We start from the raw sequence: 6,200 nt of genomic DNA, 5'->3' as shown, positions 1-6,200 counted from the left end.
ACATATCCCTGAAGTATTGAACCCCCTGTATTGTCATTGGCACTCAGCAACTTAATAAAAGGTTATAGAGCTCCTCCTATTTACAGAAGTGAATAGGACAAAGTTTCTGTCCTGGAAAAACTCATAGTCTAGTAGTAAAAACATACATGAGAATTCTTCAGTTAGAGGTACAGGGTGGTAAAGCAGTTCTCCCTGACTTTCTTACTCCTCCTGCACTGCACTTGCACACACACCCTGCCACCTCTGCATCTCCAGCCCCAGCCTCTCCTCTCATCCTTCAGACTTGTCTGCTTCAGTTTAGTCAAGCGTTTATTGAGCACCTACATTACGCAGGTTATGATGATTCCTGAGCTCGAGAGGTTTATATTTTAGTGCAGGTGTTAACAGGGGATCGCATGTAGAATCACCAGAGGAGTATTTTCGAAACACCTTGCCTAACCCCTGCCTACTAGAAATTTTGATCCAATAACCAGCCTCTCAAAATTCAAAGATCTGTAAGACAAAGTTCTTGTTCTTAGGCAATCTGCGTCTGCTGGGGTCCACAGAGTGCATAGATGAGAGAAGGGCCTTGTGGACAGGAGTGGTTTTTGCAAGAGGTTTGAAAGATAACAGCAGGCAGATCATAAAGTACTTTGTATTGTGGGCATGGGGGGGGAGCTTGTCAAACTTTGATTTTGTGTGATCATGTACATTAATGGTAAACAATTCAAATAGTACCAAAACGGAAGATAAATATCTTTCTTTTTTTAAATCAGACTTTATTGGTACATTTGAGATGTACGTAATGATTACATTCATCATAGAGAATTTGTACCTGTTCATGATATAACTTGACTACCGAATAGCAACAAGAAATAACTTGACTTTTTTCCCATTCCCCTCCCTTCAACCCCTCCTGTTTTGTTTCCATTTTTCCTTCTTTTTTTTAATTTTCCCTTCTTTCCCTGTCCCCTCCCTCCTCCTTGTTTCTCCTCTCCATTTGAACATTTTCTTCCTATTTCACAATACTGTTATACATTAAAGGCCTTATTTACACTTTTGTTTTCTCACACCAGAGAAATGATTCAGTATTTCCACATGTGTGTCCCATTTATTTCACTTAAGAGCATGCTCTCAAGGTGCGTGCATTTACCTAGCAATTTCTTAAGTGTGCCCTTTTTTATGGCAGAGTAGTACGCCATTGTGGAAAAAAAACCCACATCTTTATCCACTTATCAGTTGATGGGTATTTGGGCTGTTTCCAAGATTTGGCTATTACAAACTGTGCTGCTATAAACACGGGTGTGCATATATTGCTGTGGTGTGATGCTTTTAATTCTTTTGAGAAGATACCAAGGAGGGGAATAGCTGGGTCAAATGGAACTTCTAGTCCTAGATAAGTATTTTTTTGGCCCTAAAGTCCCCAGTTCTCTCCAGAGACATCACTACGGAGTTTTTCTTTTCTTTTTCCTCTTCGTTTTTTGTTTTTGTTTTTGTTTTTTGTTTTTTTTTTTAGGCAGTATCTCTTTCTCTTACTGAGGTTGACTTCAAACTCTTAGGCTCAAGCTGTCCTGCCTTAACCTCTTGAATAGGTAGGACTACAGACTTGCATCACCACACCCAGCTGAATTTCCTTACGTATCCCCTTCACGTTTTTGCTTGGTTTTTGGTATTGGGTTGATCCCAGGGCCTCACACCTGCTAACCACATGCTCCACCACTGAACTGTAGCTGCAGCCCATTTGAAGCGTTTTAGAGAGGGCGGTTATATGGGCAAATCAAGTAACTATATTGTGGCTAGATTTAAGGGAGTAAGATTGGAGGGAGAAAGAAATTAGGAAGCAGTTGAATAATCAAACAAGACCCTCAGGACCTGAACTAAGGCAGTCAGCAGTGGGGGTACGTGAGGGCAGATGAGCTTAAGGAAGGTAAGGGAGATGGAGGTAGCTAAGACGACGCCTGGGTTTCTTCTGATTTAACAGCTTAGGTAGTGTCAGTGTTTGAGAGATCCAAAACAGGAGAGACAGACGGGGAGAATGAGTTCAACTCTGAACGTGTCCTGTGTGAGATGAAGGATATTCATCGCTCAGTCTAACCTGTGGGGTTGGTGCCTTGGGGGTTCAGGAGGACCCGAGATTCGGGTTTGCGGGCTTGGGTGACGGCTGAGGTGCGGAGTAGGTGGCTTTGCTGAAGGACACCGTGGGGGGCAGTGAGGAGAAGGCGGGAGGCCCAGGGCAGTGAAACATCAGCCTTTAAGGGGAACAGGAGGAATAGCCGGTGTGGGGCAAGGGAGAGCTTTATGTCGTGTTGGATTTTTGCCCCCTTTTAATGTGCTGAGCAACTCCTAGTATGTGGAGGCGGGGCTCGTATAAAGGGGCCGTTGGAAATAACTTCAGCGCACGCTCATAGGGGCCTTTTTATGTATCACGAGTAGCCACTCTGCCCGCAGCTCTGCCTGCTCCGGTTTTAAGCCAGAGAATTTCTGTACCAGGTTGGATGGCACCTGCAGTCACTGTGAGGTTGGGCCCCAGCGGGACCCATCTGTGTACCAGGCATCGGGTCCCCCTTTCCCTCCTGCCTCGGGGCTCGGGGTCGTGACCCGTGCACCATCATCTTGTACAGTTCCCCGTGCCGCGTGCGGTCCCCAGACTGTAGCCTCACACGCTGGGCGGCCTGGGCGCCTCCCCTCCCGGGCCTCACTGCGCATGTGCGGACCCGGCCCTCCGTCGTTAGCCTGCAGCTCCGCTGTCCGCTGCCCCGTGTCCCCTCACAGGCGTGCAGAGCAGCGTGCACTGCTGCTAACTGTTTCTTAGTCAGGGAATACCGGCTTCCGGCTCCTTTCCGTAACTCTGACCAAAATCCGGTAGGGCGCTTCCACTTCCCTTGCTTTTGCCGTGGGCCCCCGGCCAAACCCAGCGTCCTCCACAGTCACTGTGAGGTAAATGGCAGGGCAGGGTCCAGGACCTGAAGAGCTTGTACCTGTGCAGCTGTCTTTTTGAGTCCTGAAAAGGAGCTTACGCTGCGAATGTCCAGTCCCATGTCACGCCCCCTCTGGTCAGCCGATGTAAGCGGTGCTGCAGTGTAGCTAGGCGTGGTACAAACGTCTACCAGAAACCCAGCAAGCCCACATACCCATGTAACTGGCGTACTATCGTGGGTGTGGGGTATGCCAGGATTTTATCAATTAAGGCATCAGGAATTAGTTTTGTCTTACTTGTCCAGACGACACCCAAGAATTTGACAGACAGGCCAGGTCCCTGGACCTTGCCTTCGTTGACAGCCCACCCCCAGGCCAGCAAAGTAGCCATCAGACTGCGCAGCAGCTTCCAAATCTGCAAGGCAGTCAGAGGTTAACGTAATATAATGAAACAGTGACCACAGCATGTGGCTTGGTCCACGTGGCCGGGTCCTGGGCCACTAGTAGACCACGACACAAAGACACAAAGCCGGCTGTGCAATTGGCTGTCCTCCCAGGTGAGGGCAGATTGCTTCTGAGTGTCCGGCATGATAGCAGTGGAGAAGAAGGCATTGGCCAGATCCACAAATAATGGCATTGACCCAGTGTCAGGGTGAGACGATCCATCAAGTCTGCAGGGTTAGGCACTCCACCTGCAAAGGAGGAGTCACTTTATTCAGTTCCCGGTAATCCACACTCATTTTCCGTGTCCCATCTGATTTCTGCACAGGCCACACTGGGGAGTTGAACGGGCTCCGTGCAGGGCGTATCACCCTGCTGCTTCCAATTTCAAGACAGTTTGCCCTGTGAAATGGTCCGGCATGCCACAGATTCATGCTGGCTCGGCCCCGGTATCCACAGCGCTAGTACACACTGTACATTCTTCGAGGATCAGTTAATAGTTTCACATGTGGCCTGCAGTCCCCCAGGGCCCTCGTTAGCTGTGTGCCTTGGCCTGCTTCCTAACGTGGGTAAAAGGAGGCCAGTGTCACTTGCTCTTGCTTCCCTGGGGCTGCTTTTGTCTTTGGCCCATCAGCCATTACTGCTGTTCAGGATGCAGCTGCGACCGCAGAGTCCGCAGCACATCCCAGGGCGGCCTGCCCATCTTCTCTGAGGCTAAGCTGGCAGCCAGCAGGTCCGTCCAGATTTGGTACCAGCCGACCTTCTGCCTGTCCATGGGGGGTTGACTCTGCTTGGGGGGCTGCCCGCTTTTTCGCTTTTGGTGGTTTGGTTTGTACTGGTCTCGCCTTACCTTGGCGCTTTCCTTCCACATCCCGCAGGCATCCGCAGTGTTGGGGGTCAGGAGATCCGTGGAGGGGGCTAGAAGGGCTGCCACTGTCCCGAACGTGCCAGCCGGCCCACTCGACAAAATCGTGTCCTTTGTGCATGCCGTGAGCAGTTCCTCATCGGGGCTCTGGTACTGTGTAGCAAACGCCATTTGGCGCATGTCCATTTCCCACAGCACAGAGAGTGGGTCTGAGTAGGTTGTCCACCTTGTGACTTGCTCCAGCAGGTCGCCTGGCTGCTCCCAAACCAGGCGAGCCGCTGCCGTCAACCAGTTTATCACAGTCTGGTTACCTGCTCGTGGGGCGTCCTCTGCACGTCCTGCGGAACCCGCCTCCTAGAGGGGTGCTGGCTGGGGTGGCTATTTGGGACTCCTCCCGTGGGCTTACCTGTGTGTTATCAGCCCCATCGTCCCGTAGCCACAGGGGCACGATTTCACCCACCTTTCGTTTTAGTTGTTTTGCCGCTGCCACAGCTCCATGGCTCTATAGGTCATGTACATTTTGTGCCAGGCAGAGATGAGTGGGCCTCCCAGTTCGCCTCCCTGGGCTAGGGGTTCCTCTCCCTCCACCGTCTGGTGAACAGCGGGCCTAGCATGCAGAACCTGGGGGCTTTCCCAGGGGCCCTCTTGGACATGAGACCTACGCTCCTGGAGATGCCTCTGGAGGAGGCAGTGCTTCCCATGCCTCACAGCGTGAGCTCCGCTGCAGCTGGTCTGCTTGCTGGGCGAGGCCGTCGCCTCTTGGTTTACACGGCGGAAGAGGGTGGCGAACAGCGAAGCAGCCTGCCCTGCCATGTCACAGTGAGAGGGAGGGATTGGCGAGTGTGTTGCTTTTAAGGCTTTCAAAATATCCCCAGGTTCCAGACAGACTGCTTTCTCATCTTCCAGGGCCTTCCGAGCTGCCAGAAAAGTGGCTCCACATCACCAGGGTGAGGTCAGCAATTCCCCAGGGCTCTCCCTCACCATCTGGCCCCGTGTCCGCAACTGGCGGGGAGGGGACACTCACCTCAGCCTGCCGACTGTGCCGGGTGTGGAGGCCGGGGCCTGGAGGGATATATTTTCAGGTGAGGTTTCCAGGGCAGAGAGTGCACATGGGGCGGACATCCATTCAAAAGCAGGTACCAGCAAGAGCAAGGGCAGCAACAAGAAAAGGAGCGTTTGCATCTTTACTGTCCTCACTTCTGTATGCTGTTATCCCTCGCGTGCTTGTGTGCCGGCTTAACCGTGCACATGCGTGGTTGTCTCATGCTTAGTCATGACTGTGTAAGTGTATCCCGCTCTGTACCTGCGCTACACAGCAGGTTCACCTCCTCGTGGGTCTTCAGACAACCCGAGCTTTGAAGCAGTCCACAGTGTTCCCCGAAGTCTTGCTCTGTAGTGTAGGCTGGCCTCGAACTCACAGGTTCCTCCTTCCTCAGCCTCTGAGTGCTGGGATAACAGGCATGTGCCACCATGCCCAGCTGTGTTCTACTTTGAATTGCAAATGTATTTAACATTTTCTCTCTTGTCTTCCTTTGGCTTTTGCATCTTGAAGCTTGTATGTATTAATTTCAGATCGTTACTGCTTCATCTGAACTGCTTGTTACTTAACTGAGTGGCAAAAGTAACTAATAGCCTTCTTAAATTACCAGGTCCACTAGGTTTAAGGTTTAACTTTTGTAAAGTTCTCATCGATGATGAAATGTGAGAATAAAGACAATATACATGAATGTCTTCATAAAGTGAAATTTATTAAATTTGGGCTATACTTGATTTTTTATTAGTATATGTTTGCAGTACATAGTGATTACATTCATTGTGAGGTGTTAGTGTGTGTATATATCACATCTCAATTCTTTTTATGTCCTGAAGTATAATACTTTATCCTGAGGGTTTTTTGTTTTGTTTTGGTTTGGTTTTTTTTTGGTCTTTTTGAGACAGGGTCTCGCTATGCAGTTCAGGCTGACCTTGAGCTCACTGTGTAGCCCAGGCTGGTCTCGAA

The 6,200-nt window shown here is 50.3% G+C and overlaps 1 protein-coding gene across 1 annotated transcript in view; it reads left to right on the top strand.

Moving 5' to 3' along the window:
• Timeless (timeless circadian clock) overlaps positions 1-6,200 on the top strand; it is a 30,381-nt gene that overhangs the window by 930 nt on the left and 23,251 nt on the right. The window lies entirely within an intron of this gene.

Source organism: Chinchilla lanigera, unplaced genomic scaffold, assembly GCF_000276665.1.
Source record: "Chinchilla lanigera isolate Chin_1 unplaced genomic scaffold, ChiLan1.0 scaffold00057, whole genome shotgun sequence".
Classification (NCBI taxonomy): Eukaryota; Metazoa; Chordata; class Mammalia; order Rodentia; family Chinchillidae; genus Chinchilla; species Chinchilla lanigera.
This window is presented reverse-complemented; position numbering and strand designations above follow the sequence as displayed.